At 54.1% G+C, this 21959-nt stretch overlaps 1 protein-coding gene and 1 long non-coding RNA gene across 5 annotated transcripts in view; one reads left to right on the top strand and one right to left on the bottom strand.

The window, feature by feature from the left end:
• MSI2 (musashi RNA binding protein 2) overlaps positions 1-21959 on the top strand; it is a 360515-nt gene that overhangs the window by 251973 nt on the left and 86583 nt on the right. The gene's annotated exons all lie outside the window — the stretch shown is intronic.
• On the bottom strand, positions 9748-21050 carry LOC307114856. Its single transcript, XR_013815046.1, has 3 exons — positions 11567-21050; positions 10507-11484; positions 9748-10474 (listed from the first exon to the last, which is right to left on the bottom strand). It is a non-coding gene; the product is annotated as an uncharacterized lncRNA (long non-coding RNA).

Below are 21959 nucleotides of genomic sequence, written 5' to 3'. Positions count from 1 at the left end.
CTAAGGAAGGGAATCCCGAGTAGACGTTGTTGTCGGTGCCGTTGACAATGAAAGCTGAAGATGAAGTGGTTGGTCCCTTACTGTTGACAGTGAAACTTGAAGATGAGGTGGTCGGACCCTTACACGCCAGCTTTTCTAGCATTGAAAGCCCCCCTGTGCTTCTCTGTTGGGTGGTTCAACCGGAGGGTTTCAGAAAGGATGCTGGGTCCAAGAATCAAAGCATCATCGCATGTGGTCCAGTGAGAGACCCTGTGGACGCTTCTTGGTACCCCAGTATTGTTCTCCTCCACATGTGTTTTGAGGGACCTGGGCTCCCCATGAAGGTCCCGTGAACGAGTGTCCCTGGGGCCTTCAGCCCTGACCACTCCATACTTCTAGCCCCCGGATCTCTTAGATGTCACAGCCTTAGCCCATAAGATGAGCTTACCCTTAGTGTCCCTAACCATGCAGATCATAGGTGGGGCTCCCTGGGCGGGTGCAGCTCTAACAAATGGTTTAAAAAAGGCAAACATCGTACTTGTTGTTACTGGGGCCGGAGTGGGACTGAAACGGGGCGGAGGGGCAGTGCTAGCCTTCCTTTCGATTTGTCAAGCTTTCTTTCAAAAGATCTGCCGAAGAAGAAGGGTAATTAATAGGCTTGAAGTCATTTCCGACGTGTCAGGATTTCTGCCTTGCTTCCGAGTGATAATGCTCGCTGGCTCCAGGCCTCTAGGGAGCCCTCCGTCTTATTAACTTGTCTGGGAGAAACGGGGAGTGGGGACAGCTCCGGCCAGTGGGTGACAGGAAATAAAGATTTGTGGTGTGGTGAGCTGTAAACAGTGGCCAGATAAGTTTGGTGTGGGGGCGGGGCGGGAGAAGGATGGGTCCCAAACTGCACCACCAAGGCCTGGAGCCTGCAAGCTTCCTGGGTCCGTGGCCGGAGGAGTCCTCCAAGGTAACCCGAGGCAAGCAGTGCTTTTAATGAGCGAGAGGCATGTAGGCACTCAGCAGAATTTGTGTGTTTGCCAGCTCACCCCTCTTCCTTCTCACTGTTCCTTTCAACAAAAAGTCACCTCCCACTGAATTAGTTTTTGGAACATACAGTCATTAGTCTCTCCAGCCCTGGAAGTTGCCTGCCCAGGCATGGACCCCAAGCCTTTAGATTTTCCCAAAGACATAAAGAGCATGTATTGAGTGCACAGTTATGCATGGTGTCATCTAAGACTTGGCCGGTTATGCGGGCCTGGTCCCTACCCTGGAGGATTTGGGAAGCTCTGGGAAAACAAACTCACCTCTCTTTTCACTGCACAGTGCTGGGCACGGGCTTTCATCCAGCAGATCAAGTCTGGGTTGGGTTGTGTGGAGAAGGATCCTGTTTTCCCCTTTATTTCTGATAGTTCCACCACCCTGGCTCCCTGTTGTGATAGCTCTTTGCCTTCCTTCCCATCTCACCTTCAGCCCATCCTCAGTTGTAAAACCATTCACCTTTTAAAATTAAGTACTGGGTGAATATTTTTGAGTAAATTAATAAATGATGCTTATAGTCATTACTAGCGTTCCCGTTGCAGGAAAAATCCTGCAATAGGGTTTCCTGCTGCACTCTACCCCGCCCTGCCTGCTCTCCTCCCTTGTCCCCTGCCCCACGTTCTCCGCCAGCCCCCCTGCTTTTCTAACTTCTCCACCAGCCCGCTCTCCTTCCCTCTCCCCTGGCCCCGCCTCCGCTCCTCCCTTCTCCCCCGGCCCCGCCTCCGCTCCTCCCTTCTCCTCGCCCCCCCCGGCTTGCTTGCTTCTCTGCAGCTTTGCTCCCTTCTGCAGCTCTTGGCTTCTTTCTACGCTGTCTTGATATGCAAATTAGCCGCCATCTTTGTTGGGGTAATTTGCATATTCGTCCTGATTGGTTGGTGGGCACGGCTTGGCTGGTGGGCGTGGCTTGGGTGTAGCGAAGGTGCGGTCAATTTGCATATTTGTCTATTATTAGATTAGACTAGAGGCCCAGTGCATGATTGAATCATGCACGTGTAGGGTCCCCTACATGCTTTCGCTTTCGATCACGGGGGAGCTGGGTGCCTGTCCGCTGGTGCACCAGGTGCTGGAGGCTTCTGAAAGGCCTGGTGCCTGAGCGGACAGGCACCCAGCTCCCACACTTTCCTTTTGATTGCTGGTGCACCAGGCCTTTCAGAAGCCTCCAGCATGGCGGAGGCTTCTGAAAGGCCTGCTGCCTGAGCAGACAGGCACTCAGCTCCCCCGCTTTTGATGGTCCGCGGGACGTGAGCTCGCTGCCCCAGAGGCCCCTTCTGTGCCGCAGCACAGCCATGGCACAGACGCTGAGCTCGCACCACCGCTGGTGACGCAGCTCAGCGTCCCACCGGCCCAATCAGCTACCCCGGCCACCCCGAGTCCCGCCCCCCCTGCGCCTCCTGGCCAATTGTGGGCATAGCGAAGGTACGGTCAATTTGCATATTTGTCTATTATTAGGTAGGATTATAGGCACTGCTGAGGTTTCTTCATGTATTCTCGATTTCTTTTTACTGCCCAGCCACTCACTCCTTTTACGTAATGGGTGGTTGATACTCAGAGAGGTTAAGTAACTTGACCAAGGTCACACAGCCAGTGTGAGTTGGAGGATGGGATTTGAACTCTGTTTGACTGTAGCACCTTGACCCCCCAGGTAGGTTCCTGCATCTCTGCTCAGGAGTAAGGCATCTGCTCTTGGCAAGAATATTTTAGTGGTTGCTCAAGGCCCCACTGAGTGGAGAAAGGAGTTGGAGAGGCTTGGAGACTGTCCTTTGTGGTCACCTGAGACCTGGGACTGGCCTCTAGGCACTTGCCCAAGGCTGGCTGTGGTCACCCTGGGGGAGGAGGAAGCCCACCTGTCTTCTTTCCCCACCCCACCGCAGCCTCAGTTGCCTGAGAGCAGTCTTTTCTGAGCCAATTAGGAGGAATCTCAACAGGATTCAGAATAAATGCCTCAGAAAAATGCCATTTGTAAGTCAGATCAGTGCGGGAGAGGGGCTTGCAGAAATGATTTTAGAACTGGATGTGGTGACTTGGACCGGCAAGGCCTGGAGGCCAGCGTGGGCAGGAGAGCACCGGGGTGACCTTCAGGGCGATGCGGGCGCACATCTCCTTGGAGGCCTTTCATGCTTCCTTCTCTTCTGTTCAAAGCGCTTGACAAGTGACAGCTGAGTGGTGCAGGAGCCTGGGTAAACAGGGCGCCCAGCAGCACCCGCACTGCTCCCCGCACACCGTGCTGGTCATTGTTTAAAATAGAAAAGTTTGGAGATTTGGGGGTCATAGGGAAAGAACACGATGTCTGTTTTTATCCCTCTTAAAAAATTTTTTTTCTTGTCTCCTTTTTATCTTTTTTCCTCTTCCAAAAGGAATTTTTGGGAAAGAAACAAAAGTTAGGCAGAAATCCACCTTCATACTCTGTTCTTTCTTCATAATCCCCTCTTGTCTTGTTTTCCTCTCCATCGGATATGTGAAGTCTGACCGGGAAATTGGGAAATGTTCAGCCGGCGGGAAGAGAGGCGATTCGGGACCTTTTCCTTGTTCCCCTTTCCTAGGAAAACCCAGCAGGATCAGGAAGTTGGCACATCTGTGATCTATACACACGTACACGCACAAACCCCTCCCTCTCCCTGATTAAGTCCACACTGCAGACCTCTTCCAGCTCCCACCTCACCCCCCAGAATATCCAGGAGTCATTCTTCTATTAAACCAGAGTGGGACTTGATGGGGAATGGGGGGGGGGGGGTGCTCTTGGAAGATATGACTAAAATTTTATTATACTGACTAAAGAGAAAGAATGGTTATTACTCACATGAATGACCTTCGCTCAGTGATTGTTTTTAAGAGGTTTTGTTGGTTTATTCAAAGTGGTGAGAACTCGCACTTGGCTCACGTCTGTGGAGCCACCAGGACTTCCGCAGGGACGAGCGGAATAAAGTCGTCTGCCTTGGGTGCCTGTGGGTAATGGGTCTGGGAGCAAAGGAGCAATAGTCTCTCTCAGACTACGTAAAGCTGCCTTCCCCAGCCCCGGCGACATCCTGAATTCCTCCTGCTAATTTGTCTGCCCTTGGAGAGGCCATAGCCTGGAGCATCCCATTGGCCACAGACTCTTAACCTGGCTGAGCCTCAGTGCGTGCTGGGGTGGGGGCCTGGGCCGGGAGCAGCCGATCCAGGTGGGTGGACAAGGTGTATTGTCTGCAGCCTGGGAAGAGGTGACAATTGGATTGGAAATTGGTGTTCATCCAAGGGGAGAAATCAGGTGCGCGGAGTAAACTGGTTGCTGCAGTAAGTCTGCCGATGCTGAATGCACCCATGGGTCACACATGTACCCACAGCCTGGTCTCAGGCCCTCCCCTCCCCCACTGCCACAACCACCCCCCCTCGCCCCACCTGCTGCTGGACTCAGCTTTTGAGTCCAGGTGTGGAGGTTAATAGCAAGACACGTCCCCAGTTGGCCCTTTGCTTTAGAGGCTTCTCGTTGGGCTCCGAAGGAACAGAAGGGATTTAACGTGACCACAGACAACAGAGCTGGAATCAGTGGCAGCCACTGCTGGGGGCAAGGGTTGGCTGGGAGATGGTTTTATACACTGACCGCTCCTATAAAAAGAGCAGCTCAGGCAGGGGTTGGGCCCTGCCTGTCGCCACCCCAACCTTCCCTCACCATTTGGATGGAGCACCCACATCAGGCCAGCCAGCCTAACTTTCCTTCGATCCTTCAGCTTCCAAAAGGATTGACCCCTCCACTCCCCTGGCGGCACGGGGCTGAGCGTTGATGCAGAGTGCCCTGGGCCCAGGCGCATGACCTTCAGGAGGTCGCTCCCCATGCTGGGGCTCTGTCCCCCCACTTCCTCACTGGACCCTCAGACTGTTCGTCACACCATCTGGTCATGAGGTTTTTATTGCTGATGCCCAGGAGTAACCCGCATTACCCATGGGGGAGTTTCCATAGTTTAATTAAAGTTCCGAGTCACGTTCACTGGCCTTTATTCCTAACTCCCTTTCTGAGAAGGCCCTGGGAAGCCCAGCTTAGCTTTCTGTCTGCTCTGTGTCTCTGAGCACCGAGGCTCCCCGCTGACCCCTAACTCAGCGCCCTGCCACCTCCAGACCCTGGGTCTCCCTCTCAAGCTGCAACCTGAAGTAACTGGGCCAGACACTAGGTGTCACCAGTCTGGCCCTGCCTCTGTGTTTAGGTCTTGGCTGATGGGCTCTCCTGAGCTCTGGGTGTCTTATTTTAAGTCCTGCTGCCCACTGACCACTCTAGGTTAGAGACAGACTCATGCGTCTCCCTGGGTGCATAGGGAAACTCCAGTTTTCCCCCAATCAGCAGCAGTTACAGGCCTCAGGGAGGTCCGGCCCTGAACCTCAGGCTGCCTGCTCTGTCCCGACTTGGCGACCATTGTTCTCTTCTGGGATGGCTCATCTTTCACAGCGTCCATTCATGTTTATATTGTCCAGTGTTGTACGTGCTTGAAAACAGTAAGTCACCTCCAGTACTTTTTTAAAACATGGGGGGTGTCAAGTATAAATAACTTGGCAATCACACGACTGCTGGACCCCCTAGAATTCATAATGTTGAGGAGCCAATTGTCCCAAGTTTTTCATGCTGGTGCAGCTTGGTCAGGGCAGTCTTCTCTCTCTTTTTTAAAAAATATGTTTTTATTGATTTCAGAGAGAGGAAAGGAGAGGGAGAGACTGATAGAAACATCAATGATGAGAGAGAATCATTGATCGGCTGCCTCCTGCATGCCCCCTACTGGAGATCGAGCCTGCAGCCCTGGCATGTGTCCTGACTGGGAATCGAACCTTGATCCCCTGGATCATAGGTTGACACACCAGCCACTGAGCCACACCAGCCAGGCGAGTCTTCTCTTTTGAGAGGCTGATACTGGTCTTTGAATGAACTCTTTATCTCTCTCCCCACCCCCCAAAAAAAGAAAGGAAAAGGATCTGAATGACAAACATTTTTTGCTGTTTTAAGAATTCTGAGCACCCTTGGGAATAATGGGAGATGCCTAGTAGATTGAAAGTAGGCTCAGAAATTGCTGGGCTGGAAACGCCGCCTTTTGTTGTCTCCTGCAGCCCGCACGCTCCCCTCAAGGCCAGCTCTTAAAGGCGCCTGTGTTTCAGCTGACTGAACTGGACCGATGGGCACAGAGCGCCGGGCGGGGAGCCGTGCAGGATGCCAAGGGCCGTCCAGCTCAAAATGGCCCATTTGAAAGCTGTTTGGGAAGCCAGAATGAATGTTGGTATCATCTGTCACTTGTGCAACTTTTCAAAATTCAGCCACAGGTCTTCCTGGAGCCCTGGCCAGGGTTTGATTTTTCTGGGCTGGATGAAAGATAAAAAAAAAAGACATCTATTTGGTAGGAGGGATTGGGACATTGAACCGCTTCTAAATGATGTAAAGAAACCCTTTCTTCTTCTTCCTTCCCCACTTCTGCTCTGGTGCTGACTTTGAAAAACCTTCCTAGAGAGGCTGAGATACGGGTGCTTTCTCAAGCCGCTTTCTGAGGTTGGCTTTTTTTTTTATTTTGAAATACGCTGGAAATCTATCAAGGCTCGTAATCATCTGTCGGTTCTCATCACGGAGATACAGAGTGGAGGGTGCACGGGGGCGGGGGGGGGGGAAGAGGGGACAGCGGGTCTTTGTGGCCGTCCCTCCTCCTGGCCGAGAGATAACAGTGTTTGAAATCTGTGTTTATCACGAGAGAGCGGCAAGGAAAGAGCCCACGGCCCTTCTCTGATGGATGGGGAGCAAACTTTTCTTGTGAAGCACAGACAGCCCACAAGTTTGTATTTTTCAAGAGGAGACGAAATTTAAAGTGAAGCTGCAGAGAGATAAGTTTTTCAGTCTGGTGCTTTAGGGAGGCTTAAGGATTCTAGTAGGACCCTGAAAATGGCAGTGACCTCAATCCGCACCCCCCCCCCCCTTTATAGGCTCCCTAACTAGAGAGGTTTGCAAAGCTTAAGGGGATTAATGCTCTTTAAACCTCTGCACTGCTTCCTGCTCCTCATGGGATCCGGGTGCTAATAAAGATGTACCAGCTTGGGAAAGCTGGTAAACACTGCTTTGTTGCCACGGCAACAGGCGAAACAAGAAGGATGCTGAGTACTGCTAACAAGAGTCCTTATGATCAAGAGTTTAAGGAGGGGGAAAAAGGGTTCTTAAAAATGCAGAGAGCCTTGGCGAGGTAATTAGACTTGGTGCTCTCCAAGTAAGTTTATAGTTTTACGGCGCATCACTGGAGCCTTGTTGCTTACAGAGTCACCTCCATCAAGTACCAGGAGCAACAACCACCATGAAGAGCCCCCAGCGTCTGCTGCCGGCTGGGCTGCTCAGGAGAGGCTGGGCTGTTGACCGGAGACCCCTTCCCTCTGCCTCCTTCTCAGCAAGGAGTCACTGTGTGTCCCTTGCTCGGGAAGTGTTAAAGCTCTGCTTCCTGCCTCCCTGATACTGACAGGTATGAGAGGATGCTCTCCACCTGCCTTAGACATGGGATTCTCATTAGTAACCGCGATGGTGAATGACAGCTAACACTCGGCAGCCTGCGCGCTGGGCCAAGCACTTTCCTTGATGTATCCCGTTGCGCCTTCCTGCGGACACCGTGAGGCCCGGCTTTTATTGTGCCCAGTTTTCAGATGAAGAAAGAAAGGAATTCAGGAAATCAACCTTGGGGACCCAGCCAACCGGGGCAGAGCTGGGATTTGAACCAAGGAGTAGCCGTAGAGCCTGGGCTCCCGGCCCATGGACCGTATTTTACAGCCCTACTCACAACCATCTGCCTGCGGCTGTAATTTTCATTCCTGGCTCCTGAGCAGCTCCTGCAGCCCCCGCTGGGATCTCCTGCCCAGACATGCCGAGACTTCCCAGGAAGCCCAGGCCTCGCTCTCAGGGTCCTTCCCTCCGTGGCATTTGGCACTAGGCTGAACTCCATGGAGAAGCTTACGCTCCCCGTGTGTGTTTTAACTCTCAGGGGCTGTGAGTGAGAAGCAGGGCGGTGTGGGGATGCAGGGTCGCTCGGCTGAGATGCCCAGGCTGCCCCACTGACCACCCCCTCCTGGGTAACAGTGCCCAGATGCTCAAGCACGCCTGAGGCTTAATCCTGGACCCCGCCTCCCACCACATCTGGCCAGTCTCTATGCATCCACCTCTGGATTGCCCTGTCCTCTGTACCCACTGCCATGCTGACTGCATGAACCGATCGCCTCTCTCCCAGGCTCCTGCAGCGACTCTCAGGGGACTTCTGCCTCAGGCCCACCATCTCTCTCACCCATTCAGAGGGATCTTTGTAAACAGTGATCCTGGTTGTGCCAAGTTGGACAGTTTCCCAGCCAAGCGCCTTATGCGGCCTCCAGGGCCTTGCTTGACTGAGCCTTGCCTGCCCCTCCACTCCCCATCCCCAGGGTATCTGTTTAGTGTGTCCTGTGCTCCTGCAGCTTCTTGACCACCAGGGTCACTCTCAGCTTTTGCGAATATTAAACTCCTGAGGGCCCCCAGGACTCTCCCTGGGCCCAACCCAGTTTAGGTGGGTGCCTCTTCTTCCCTCCCAGCCCCTCTGCAAATTCCTCTGTCATCCTTGGCTTCCCCCACCCTCACCCCCTATAACTAGAAGGACATTTCCAGGAGGAGACCAGGTTCTGTCCCTCTTGGTGTCCCCAGTACCTGGGGCACAAGTACTTGGTGCCTGTTTATTAACTAGAGAAGTGAGCATGTTTATCCTCAACAGGTTGCTATGGCAGCAGACACCACAGCCATTAGAGATCAAGTGACTTAGGACCTTGGAAGTCCCAAGGTCACACAACTACCCTCCTCAAGCCCCCCCACCCCCTCTGGACCAGCTCCCACCACCCTCGGAGCCACCCTTCCTGCTGTGACTGTTAAACTCAGGGTCCCTCCAGTGGGTCGTGGGGATCATGCCTTAGGCACGTACCCCCTTGGTCATAATGGTAATACGTTATCTGAGTTTTATTACTTGTACATTTCTTTTATGCCAATAAACTTGCAGTTGCACGTGGGATGTTGTCCAGTACCCATCCAGAATGTAATGGTAAACACTGAACTTTTTTTTCCCCTCCTTCCTCCCCACAGTATCAGTTTTCTTATTGAATTTGGGAAGCAATAGCCATTGATTAAGTTGCAATGGAGCTTGCCCTGAAAGGAAATGATTGATAATCTGCTTAGGACTGAGTGGCTTGCTTTTCCCCTCCTGATTTCCTTGGCCGCTTTTTCAATTACCAGCTGTATTTAGCTTGGTTTGTTCGCCGTAACTCATTTCCCCTTCCTCCCGGATGTGCAGGCAAGTTGTAACATAGTGTTGGAGTAGTGACATCTAATTATTTCCCTGAGGCCTCGGTTAAAAGAGCAAGGATCCATCTTCCTTCAGGTGGACAGATGAGGGCTGTGGGCAGTGAAGCAGAACACATCTGTCCTGGCATCGGAGGGGGAGGTCAGGGTGACCTGGACCAGCACAGCCTCCTGGTCCCTGGGCTCAGAACCCGCCTGGCCTTCTGGGGGCAAAGGTCGCGATCGATCCATCTCCCAAAGTGGACAGGTTGGCTCACTCCTGGGAGAAAAGGTACTGAGAGGTGTGCGTCACTGTGAGTGGTTCAGTGGTTCATGCCTTTATCTTATGAGCTTCCTTGATTCCTTAACTCCTGTCTTTAATGTGTTTTATCATCTACATAGCTTGAGTTCCTCCGAACAGTGCTGTACTATAATGGCAGAATATTAAATTAGCTTATACATTTACCCCCCCCCCAAGTTAATAGAAGTACAGAGTCTAACACTTAGTTGGTGTTCAATAATGTTCCTTGTCAAGGGCACCTTCTAGAGTGGGCATATGGCATACTTGATTTCCCTGTGTCTCCGATGGAGAGACTAAGGCTTAAAATGGTGGAGAGACGTGTCCAGGAGGGTTCAGTGGACGGAGTATGGACCCCACGATTGGGAGAGTGAGGGTGCCCCATAAATAAATAGCACCCCTTGGCCCCGCCTGAGGAGTGGAATTCTTGAGAAGTGAGCCACAGGGGTGGCAGGTGGCGCACCAGAGCTCCACCTCATGCCACCTTTTACTTGGACCCGGCCGTGGGAGAGCTCCGCCTAAGTGGGGCTGCGCTAGTGGGTCGTTGTGGGGGGGTGGGGAGAGAGCACAGGGAACCATGCTTCCTGGGGAGGCTTTCTCGGGAGAGGGAGGAAGAGGTGCCTGCCCAGTGTATTCCTCCCTATTTCCGGTGAACTGTGTCACGCCACCTCTGTTCAGACAAGATGAGACCAGAGTGTCCCTGAAAAACGTAAGGAGTCCTCAGAAGCTGGAAGCTTTTCTAAAGCTCTGCCCTTGGCCCCAAATCCTATTTCCCTCCAGCTCCTGACTCTGATTCATGATGTGTTTAGAATGAGTTCAGTAATGCCAGCACCACCCAACCCACTTCTAAGTCACTTTCTGTCCCTGAGACTCGGTGAGGTCTGGTTGCCCAAAGGAGAACCCTGCCCCGGAGAGTGGGGGGCTAAGGACAGACTCAGTGTGATACTGGCTGGTCCCCCAAAACCCCGGGCAGGGGTGCTCCCGTGCTCCTTCCCACCGCGAGGGTTGCTGTGCATACGTGCCTCTGCAGCCACTGCCTGTCTGGAAAGGGAACTGGGGAGACCCCGAGTGTCTCTTGGGAGTGTGGAGTCCCTGATTTCCGTTGATGAGAGAGAAGCAGCCCCAATTTTGGTCAGAGTTAATGGGGTGAAACAGCAGAGCTGTTTTCCTGGGCGCTGAATATTTCTTCTAAATGTTCAAGGCCATAACCAAGGCAGCTAAGTCAGCGGATTGACGGCGTTCCAGAAAGTGCCATCTCCCGGCTGTCCTGGCCCTGGGACCGCAGCTAACTCAGTCCCCCCACACCCTTTTTTGCTTATGACTTATTTTGCTAAGAAGGAGGAGAGAGGAGTGGCATTTCTCATAATCGCCCCCTCTTGTTTTCCGAGAGCGCTCGGCATGGAGCTCGCCTGCTGCTGGCGTGGGGCGCTGACAAAATATTTAAATAAAGTCTCTGGGGGAAAGGGCGTGCTTAGATGACGAAGAGAAACTCCTCGCCGTTATGGTCTCGGCGTGTTAGGAGCCTCTATAATTACACCTATTCAGCTCTGCCATTTCCAGTCCCCAGGCAGCCAGCCGAGGGAAGACGGGCTCTAAAAATGGCCCCAAAAAAGCCTTTTTAAAAAGGCAGTTAAGATCCGGAGCTATAAATAGTCTTTCCAACAAAAAGCAAAGATAGTCGGTTCCCTCTTTGGGCTGTTATTGGGGCCCCACAAACCCTGGAGGAATCTTGGGGCGGGAGTGTTGGTGTCTCCCCAAAGACTTGGAATTCTTGGGGACCCCCAGCACCCCGGGGAGACCCAGCCTGTTGCACAGTGATGGGGAGCTGGCCTGGGCTGCCTCCTTACTGTCTGCTTGTGGAGACGCATCTTTCCTGGTGGCGTAATGGAAAGCCACTCTGTACATCACTGGCCTGGGCTGCCTCCTTACTGTCTGCTTGTGGAGACGCATCTTTCCTGGTGGCATAATGGAAAGCCACTCTGTACATCACTGGCCCGTCCCCGACCAGGCCGTCCACCGGCACTAACCTGAGGGCACGGGCCAGCCTGCCGGGTGCCGCCTCTCTGGAGTTCCTGAGTCAGAACCTCCCAGGCTCTTCTTGGCTTGGCTCACCTGCATCACTAACGCAGAGGCTCTTAGACGCCGTTCTCATTCATGCCCAGTCCACAACGGCACCACAGAACTTCCTGCCTAAAACAAACATGTTCATCGACAGGACCAGGAAATGGGATATTTGCTCTGCCCAGCACCCGGGGAGACCCAGCCCTGCTGCACAGTGGAGGGAAGTTTGGGCCGAAACACAGCCTCATGAGGACCGTGTTTGGAAAATTAAGGCTAAGGCAGCGGGAAGGATGGCGGGGAAAAGATGACAGTCCCGATGGATTTTCCCTGGAACCCTTTCCCTCCTCTCCTGCCCCACCCCTTTCTCCCGGACTGCGAGGTGGCTTCCCCTCAGCTCATCTGCCCGGCCCTGCGGTGGCCCCATTGCAACCCAGCTTCTCTGCCCATCGCCCTAGCCACACACACCCTGGTGGTATATAGGTGCGGTCCCAGAGCACTGGTGAGGCAGGCCCGGGGCTGAGGGACCCTGAAGGGACCGCGTGGGACCAGCTGCACTGGTGACAGCCTACAGCCGGCGTGTGCCTGTCCCCACGCTGCCCCTCGGCAACACCCCTCAGCTTCTGCTTGGTGCCAAGGCAGCTGGGTGGCTAGAGAGAGTTTGGCTCCTGGGGCCGGGGGAGAGCGTCTCCCCAGACTGCCCCACATCCGTGCAGAGGCTTCATGAAGCAGGGGCAGGGACCGGGTCTGGACCAGTCCGCCTTTTCAATGTGACTCCTCAGCCACAACCCGTCAGTGGGAAGACGGGAAGGCGGAGTCGTAAAAGCAGTTCTGCAAAATGCCAAGCAGGTTTTCTGAGGGCCCCCGGCCATCTGGCTTTGCGCTCTGAACATACTATGTTAACAGGTTTTAAAGTAGAAACACATGTGAGTCTGGAAGACTAGAGATGGGCCGTGAAGGAGACAGTTTAGAATTGCTGCTTGGTATCTCCCGATACAGTAGCAAACGTGAGAAGCTATTCCAGTACTTGGAAGCGGTTCATTGCGTAATGACATCTTCCTAACTTGCCCTGCCAGCTGGCTTCTCTCAATAGTCAGGGGGGGGGAGGGCTGCTTTTTAAAAATATTTTTGGGGTGTGTGGTGGGGAGACTCTCTATGTCCTGTGCCCCTCCACCGAACCCTGGAGGGAGGGGGTGGGAAGGACTTAGGCCAAACGTCATGGGGATTTACGAGGATTTGCACAGTCTGCTTCGTGGACGGCGTCCAAAACCCTTCTCTGAGTACTGCTCCCTCCCACCCCTCCAAATGACGTGTCTGGAGAGAAGAGCGACTGGAAAGCAAGCACTCTGATATCAGACTGCCCAGCTTCAGAAATCCCAGCATCTAACCCCCTGCCCACTGCGCGGCCTTAGGCGGGTTGCACAACCTCTCTGCGCCTCAGCCTCTTCTCTGCAAAATGGGTAGCCGTCACTTCTGCCTCCTAGGGAAGGAGGCAAGCCAGCGTTACCCCCAGAGGTGTGGTGGGAGCCAAGATGTGGGAGGATGGAGAGCCCCCCACGGCTCTCTTGGCCACACAGGAGCTGCTGCCCTGCTGGGAGGGGGTGGACATAGCAGGGCCCACCTCACTGAGGACACAAACGGCCTCTAATGAGAACCCCCTGCCCAGGCTGATCTGCACGTCTAGCAAGTCAAGTATGGAACCCACCGGTTCCTCCACTGTCTGTCCTTGAGCGATGATGTGAAGACCCCACTACCCAGGAAAAACCACAGGTGCCAGTGGGGGGTGGGGAGGCTCTGCTAGGCATTGGGTGAAGCATTTGATGTCCTCTCCAGCTGCCTTATTAAAAAACACAGTATGTCTGCTTTGCCCGTGCTCGGTTCCTTAAGGCCTGTCTCTCGGACAGGCCCCAGATGGCACCGACATCTCTGCTCTCACTCCCCAGTCTTACTGTTGTCCGTCCCCAGCACATCTACCTCTGTGCAGTTGATTCTGAGAAATCCCACATGAACCTAAACCGGTGGGTCTCAGACGCTCTCCCACCTTCACCCCCTCCCAGCCTTCACCCAGGCTGCAGACAAGAGGCAGTGCAAGGTCCTGGGCCTGCGTCTGCAGGAGGCTGTGCTGTGAGGTGGGAAGCTGCAGGGCAGACAGAGAGGTAGGCAGGCCACAGCCTGGCCCTCAGGAGGTGGAGGCCTGGGTCACTGCCTGGGCCCATGGTCCAGGGAGGGGGGCAGCCTGCAGGCTTTGTCAGGATCTTAGAGGCCTGGAAGGTGCCCTCCCAGGCACCAGCTGGTGGCAGTACCTCATTTTGTAGATAAGGAAGCTGATGGCCAGAGAGGATAGGTTCATTCATTATCTGAATTTGCAGCATTGGAATCCAACAGGCCTGGCGTCCAGTTCAAAGTGGTTCTTTCCACTCACTATCTGTATAAGCTGCTTAACCTCTCTGAGCCTCACTTTCTTCACCTGTGAAATGGGGACACCGGTTCTGCAGATGGTGATGGCTGTAGATTAAGTGAGGATGCATACATCAAGAGCCTGTAAATAGGAATGTCCAACAAATGTCACCTCTTACTCTCCATCTATCCAACAATGATTGAGCCCCTGTTGTGTGCCAAGTGCTTGGACATTCCATCATGGTTACAAATAGATCCTGTCCTAGGAGCTGTGTGGTTTAGAGACATCTGAGGTTGGAGGTCACACCCTATCCCACCCCCCGCCTGCAGATTCCTCTTCTCGTGGGTCTTTTATAAGCAGAGGGAGCATTCTTCCGTTACTCCATTCACAGAAGGCATCACTTGCTGGTCCCCAGCCAGCCCACCCTGGACACTGGCCGAGGGGATGCCACACGTCCTCGCTGGCTTTGCCTGGGCCTGGAACCAAGGATCTCTCTTCCAGGTGGTTGGGAGCACGGAGCTGGTGATGCGGTCCTTCCTTAGATCTGTGCTGTCAACAGCCCGTGACCGTGACATTGGCTCTTCAGTAGAATGTACCCACTGATGCAAATGTCGGCCAGATTTCCAGAGGGTGGAGGAGAGCCATCTTTTAAAAATATTGTATTGGGGGAAATAACACACCTGTTCTTATTTCACCAACGTAAAGAAATGCAAGCACTTCCGACGCTGTCAGGCAAACCGGTGGCTAACAAATCAGGTGCTCCAGGCCTGCACTGATGGATCGGCATGCCTTGCTTTGAGAATTGCACACTCAGTGTTTTCATACCAATGGCTGCAGGCCTCGGAGGCTGTTCTCTTTAGTGAGTTAATTAATTGTTCCTCCTGCTGGTTCCCATGGAAAGTTGTTCCTTTCCAGCCCCACATGTGGGGACCATTACACTATGCCGGGCATCTCACAGGCAGTGACTGGCCGGGCTACCACACAGCCCTGTGAGGCAAGAACCCCTCTTCCAGGGGGGAGAAGCTGAGAGCAGCTGGGCCACTTGTCCCAGACCCCAGGCCAGGCAGCAGCAAAGCCGGGAAGTGAGCTTAGGACTCCAGCACCTTTTCTGCCTGCTTTCATGAATAGTGTGGCATTGACTACAGCTCCACCACGTCAGGAAGTCCCCATCCTTCCTCATGTGGACTATGGCTTCCAGAATTTAACGTATCAATAACAGACACGCTAGTGGACACTCACAAACACATACATAGGCCTCTGTGTGCAGGTGGCCCCGTCCCCCAAATGGAGGTTTTTCCTTTTCCTTTCATCCCCCACCTCGTAGCCCCCAGGCCTGCCACCCTCCCCAGAGATGCTGTGGTTAAGGAGTTTGCAAAGATCCCATTGTTGGCCTGGAACGGCCCACCTGAGCCGGAATGGGCCTGGGCGCCGCCTCCAAGGCGTGTCACGTTGCCCGAGTCCAGCCAGACGAATAGGACGCCCTTTATGGCCAGGACCCCTGTACATATTTCTCCCTGTACAGCCGATCCCTTGTGCTTAGGACACAAAGACCCCGTGTCCCTGGCTGCCGGCCTCCCTGCCTGTGTAGGGCGTGTGCAGTGTGTTTGTGGGCCCCTTTCTGGAACAGGGCACCGATGCCTGGGTTGGAGCGGAGCAGTTATTAAGTAAGAATAGCCCAGGAGCTAATGTATTTGTGGTCATTGGCCAAGGATGGCCTAGAAGGTCACCTGTGACAGGTGTCGTGACTCCTACAGTCTTGTCATTGGTTGGGTTGGCTTTGGCTTACATCCTTTGTTGTTTCTGGGCCTCAGGGGGTCCAATACCTCCTGGTGGTATTGATGGTGGTGACAGAGACCTGAGTGTGGACCCTCCTGTGGGCGCTGAAAGCCTGTGTTGCACCCTGAGTCCTGGGAGGGATTCTGGGGACCACACTGCCGGGGCCTCTGCCCTGATGGGAGCTTGTAGCCTGTGCCCAGTGAGGTGTGGAGCGCTATAAAGTGTGGTCCTCGCCTCAAGGACTAGGCGTCTCCATCAGTATGTGATCGTGTGCCATGTTATTTGTTCATTCGTTCTATCAATGGCGCGAGTACACGGTGGGCCTGAGTGATGCCGTCACGTGCCCCCGCTGCACTCCTGGCTGCTCATCCGCACCGACAGACAGCCTTCTGCCCGACGAGCAAGTACCTCCGGGTGCCAGCATGACTCTGGGTCATCAGCCACGCTCTGCCTGTGTGCCTTGTCTCACTTCCTTCGTTAACAACGGATGGAGCACCTTGGATGCGGCCCGAGGTGCCCGGCATCGGTTGCCTGACTTAATCGGTGCAGAGTTCCCCTCCGATAGATGCTGCCCTGCTCTGCCTCTTAGGGGATCTTGTAGGATAGCATTTCTGGAGAAGGAGGAGGTCACGTGGAGTTCCCATTTTCTGGAGGATAGGTTGAATGTGTTAGCACGGCTGTCCAGGCTTCTAAGTCCAGCCAGTCTTCCCAACCTCACCTTGACCCACTCCCCATCGTCCTACCTGCTGGTTCCCAACACACCACGCTCCACAGACCAGCCTGACTGGACTTGCCTTTACCTTCACCTAGAATGCATTTCTCCGCCCGTTGGTGCCCGGAAGCCTCTTCTCCCCATGCAGGTGTCCACTGGGACGGTGGACAGACAGACGGCAACACCTGCCAGGAAGCCTTCTTGCGATCCCGCAGGCAGTCATCTTTCCGTTTGTCCCACTGCCTTGGCGGTTTTGTGTTGGGATATCCGCCCATCCTTCTCCCGAGGGCAGGGATTTCTTTGAAGACAGGGCTGTTTTATTATACCCCCGGGACCAGCACCGTGCCTGGCACGTGGCAGGCGCGGTGTACAGTGACTGATGGAATGGCTTCATTTGGGCAGCTTCGTGGAGCAGCTGATGCTGTATCTACCTTGGTTTCGAAAGCAGAGGAGGGGGCGGCGTCTCAGGCCAGTGTCCCCTTCTTGTCCCGCTCCTCTCTCTCAGGCTCCCTGGCTTTGGTGAAAATTGGCTGTAGTCACAAGATACCTCTGTTGCCTCCTCCATCGCATCTGTGTACTTTCCCAGGGAGAGGAGCAATTCAGGATGAGCGAATAGAAGTGAAAACTCTTTTTCATCTCTCAGCTGCCTGCGTATGCTGAGGCACTAGGGCAGATCCCCAAAGATACCCTCACTGACTAGAGAAATTGGGGACCGCGTGCGGAGCTGACATCGGCAGATAGGGTTCGCGGTGGGGGCCTCCTGGGTTTTCTCCTTGTTTGGAGAAGTTGGGACGTGTCACAGGAACCCTCACACCCAGAGCTCGGGTACCGCTCGCCCTTACAGGAAGAGCTCTCCTTCCCGGGGAGCAGGACCCGTCCTCCACGCGGAGACTGAGACGGCGGAACAGAGCAATAGTACTTGAGGCTTCGCTAAGTTAATTCCTCCTGGCACGGCCCCAGATATCTTGATTAAATGGTCTGTGAAGTGCTGAGATATCTTGATAATGTACGTTTTACATTTGATTATATAATAAATTATGTTGCTCCTAATAAAATTTAAAATGAGCTTAAAAAGCCATGAGAAGGCTGTACCATCTATCAAGAGAAGGTCTCCAGAGAGGCGTGAGGGAGCCTGTGCTCCGGGAGCCGGACGCAGAGCCCAGGGCCGCGCAGGGCGGCCGCTGCGCTCACCTGTGCAAGGCACCTCCGCCCCGCGCCTGCGTGCTCGGAGGGCAGCACAACACCGCCTTCCGAGGGGAAAGGGTTCGATTCGCTCAGTAACTGAGGGAGTGAGGATGCGGCCCTGCTCCCAAAGCTCCGGGCAGAAGGGAGGGAAGATCGGGAGCCAGCCTGTGCGTGAGGCCAGCAGCTGGCAGGTGGGGCCACCCGTCAGTGTGTGAAGCAAGAGAGGAAGTGTTCAGAAGCACACTGAGCGCTTGGAGTCTGGGGAGCAAATGCTCATTACAAACGGACGAAGGGCCTGCTCAGAGCCATCCCTCCCGTCCCACCACGCCGCTGCGACATTTTTGTTCTCGCTTAAAACACTGCTATCAACCAGTTGGAATATAGGCCCGGAGTATCGCAGGGTGTAATCTAATTAGTATGAAGTCAATTCAGTCGCTCCTTTTGTATCTTGTGATTAAATAAGTGGGGAAAATGGCTTGAAAATTAGGTGCTAGAACGACCCAATTACATTTCTGTAGCTTTTTGTATTCAATTTCATAAACAATTTTGCTCTTCGCTGGTTAATCAGTGAATGCCTTTTTCCAGTTTGAAAAGCACTTTTGAAATTATAATGCAATTAAATTGTGTGTGGATGTTCTGGCATAGCGAGTGTGAAAGCCGGGGGCTTGGCAGGCTGCCGTGTTGTACCTTGACTGTAATGAGTCCCCGGGCTGGCAGCTTGCGAGTGTCATTCATAATATTGTCCATGCTGGGTTACTGTAAAGTGCAGCTGCCTTAACCGGCAGTTAACCAGCGGCCGCCAGTCCCCTGCCTCCCTGTGCCAGGGAGCCACCAGGATGGCAGGGCTCCTCGCGCAGCCTGCCGAGCTGCTGCGAAGCGGTGTCTTTCCCGTGGATGAAGCCAGTGCTTCGGGGACGACCCACTTGCTGAGATCGGGAAAGGGTGGGACGAGCTTGTCCCTCTGCGGACTATAGGAAGGGAAGGGGGGACACGGATGTGGTCTTGGGCACTTTTCCGTGTGCCCAGCATTGCAGTAAATGCCTTTCCTAAATCCTTCCCGTGACCCCGTAAGAGAAGTGTTACCACCGGGTTTCACGGATAAGGATGCTCAGGCACAAGGAGATGCGAGGCCCTCCTGTGAGTGCCGGCGCTGAGATTGCCATCTGAGTCGATCTAACGCCAAAGCCTATGTTCCCTCGACGTTCCTGTGCTGGGAGGACAGACTGAAAGAAAGGCAGGGGACCTGGACGAGGCTGGGTGCAGAGAGCCTGCGAGGCCCCTGCTCTGGTGAGGGAGAGCTCGTCGTCCTCTCCCCTTCACCCCTCACCTGTTCTGGGAGGCCCCAGTTCCCAGAGGGCCACTGGGTGGGAAAAAACGTGCGCTTCAGATTTTTTTCTGCTTTATTATCATTTAATCACGTTCTTATTCTTTTGGACTTTCGGGGTTGAGTCAGGATGATCTATAATGTGGGGACAGGATGCAAGACAGTGAGCCAAGGTTGGGATAATCCGGTGGCTGTAAGTTCAGGAGGACTTTTCCCAGCCCCCAAATCTTGCCTTTAGGATAGGAAGCCCATAGGAGGCAGGCTGCCAAGGGCCTCATGCCGGAGAGAGGGTTAAACCATTCTGTTTCTAGAACTCTCTTAGCAGCTTTCAATGGCTCACCTCCTCACAATTAACATCTAGCTCCAGCCTCTAACCTCCCTCCTGTTGGTACTTTTCCCTGATAGACGCCTTCGAATGCAACCTGGCTTGCCGGAAACCAGTGATCCTACTCCGGGAGGGTCCTTTCAGCACATTCCTTCACGTTAAACTTGACCTGAACTCTCAACCCCAGGGGAGTAGTGGGGCCTGGTTCCTGTAATGCCTGCTGAGTGGGAATGACACGCTTTACGGCGGGGCTGGCCTCCGGGAGGCGGGGAGCTGTGATGGTGTTTATTGGTGAGAGGAGAGGCTGGGAGCTGGAAGTGAGCACACCTGGCCTGGCTGGTAACGGAGGCCGAAGGGGGTGGGGGGCGGGGGGCACAGAATTTACTGAGCTATCTTGGACTTGGGAAGACTATTTCATATTGCAGCCTCTTTAAAAAAAAAAAAAATTGGCCACGTGCCTGGGAGATCTTGGGTCAGGTGCAACATCTGTTTTGCAGTAAAGCTCAGCACAGCTAGGATGGGGAGGTGAGTGGGGTGGGACGGCGGATTAGAGAGAGGAGGGAAGATAGGGCTCCTGGGACTGAGCTTAGATTTCACTGGAAAGTGTGTTAGTAACTGTTAGCATGTGCTTCTAATCACCTACTTGCCAGATGTTCCCAGAGAGAGAAGCGGAGGGGCCTAGCCTGAGAGTCCCCTGCTGGGGAACTAGTAGCTTGGAACTGCAAGTGGGCCCCAGCTTGCTTGCCAGGTGTTTGCTCCTTCCTGGAACATCTGGAGGGCGAGGCTGGAGAGCATCTCTGCTGTCTTGCTGGTGGATCCTCGAAAAGCTGGACATCTTGGCTGTGTAAGGGGACGTGACCCCTCCTCATCCAGGACCTGACCCATCTCAGAATTTACCTGGGAGGACTGAGCCTGAAGCCCCAAAACTAGGCTTCTTGCGTGCCTGGGCCAACAAGACACCTATTTCTGGAGAGATGCAGGTTTTTCAAGAGGCTCAGAGGAGGAAGCAGTCAGAGAAACAGGCATAGAGTCAGTTCCTGACCAAATGTCTGGTCTTCCATGAAAAGATTCAAAAGGCCTGTTGAGGTGGTGACTGTCCAAAACTCCATGCCTCACACACCTTCATCCAGGGCCCCTGGGTGCGTCCTCCCCTGGAACCAAGGTCACCTGGCACAAGTTACCCGGCTGGTAAAGAATCCTAGGGTGCAGTCCAGGGCCCCACGATGGCTATGCAGGATGGCCAGCCCCCGGGAGCCCAGCTCGCTCTGCAGAGCCAGGTGGGGAGGGGTGTGCAGTGGGCCCGCCTGGAGAGTTGAGGGCCGCTTCCGTCTGGACCCAGCCCCTTGCCGACACGCACCCGGAACACTTACCGAGTGAACAAACTGAAAGGAAATTGTGGGACGTTCGTCTGATGGATTATCACACATCCATTAAAGTGATGTTTACAGAGTTTTTAAGTGACATGTGGAAATGCTTATGACATAATATTACATGAGAAAAGCTATAAAATGTGTGTGTGCTGTAAATCACGTTAGAATTAGAATCAGCTGGCGCGCTCTGGGAGCATACCAATTCCCAGGCCCCACCTCGGACCCAGTAAATAAATCCGAGTGTCTGCGGGCGGGGCCTGCACACAGGGAGTTTAAAGCTCCGAGTGACTGGGAGGTGCGGCCTGGGCTGAGGCTCGCTACAGTCAAAGCAGTGCCTGTGGAAGGAGAGTTCTCCAATCGGTGACCAGTGGCTTTTCCTGGGGGAGTAGTTACGATGGGCTCTAAGTCTGTGCCTCGTCATTTCTGGACTCCCCAGGGCTTTGTAGCAGCATGGGAGCTGTGACTAGAATGGGGGGCCCGACCAGCTGGTAAAGTGGATGGTGCTGGAGACCCAGTTCAGCCCTCCTCCCCTGCGTCCTGGTCCCGGGTCCTGGAGATGCCGTGGAACTGGGCATACATTCCTGTGCTCTCAGTGATGAGGCCACGATGCTTTTTCAGAATGTTTATCAAGAGAACAAGCACCCAAACGACCTATTTTGGACAAAGGGTGGGACCCGGCGTTGTCCCCAGTGCTTTTGCTCACATGGGCATGTCCAGGTCACCAGCGTTGGGCAGCTTGGGATGCGAACTGTACATATGGTGGGGGTTCCCACAGCCCAGCCTGGTGGGCAGGTGGATAAGACCTGCCTGGTCTATCTTTCCTCCCGGGGACCGGCGAGGACAGCTGGTCAGGGCAGCAATTACAGTCTCTCTCCTGCAGATGAGGGTGAAGCGGGGGCCGCAGGGTGGGTCTGGGGCCTCCACCTGCGGTGGCTGGCGGCTGGCTCTCTCGCTGGTGAAGACGGGGCAGAAGCACAATCAGCTGTAATTGGCTGCCTCCATGATGTATTGGGTCGAGCTCAGAGCGTTTGAGCAGGAGGGCAGGGTGCTGAGCAGTGTTTCATTTCTGGAACTGTGGTGGCTCTAACTAGGAATCCAGCTTTCCCCCAGCCCTGACATTTTATCATTTAGCTCCAAGGAACCAGCGGCAGGAAGCCTGCCACTAACCTTTCACTGCCTGTCACCATCGAGGAGGAGGGACGGGCCGCCCCCGGCAATGAGATTCAATCCACCACCAGC

Source organism: Cnephaeus nilssonii (assembly GCF_951640355.1).
Source record: "Cnephaeus nilssonii genome assembly, chromosome: 19".
In the NCBI taxonomy this organism is placed as follows: domain Eukaryota; kingdom Metazoa; phylum Chordata; class Mammalia; order Chiroptera; family Vespertilionidae; genus Cnephaeus; species Cnephaeus nilssonii.
This window is presented reverse-complemented; position numbering and strand designations above follow the sequence as displayed.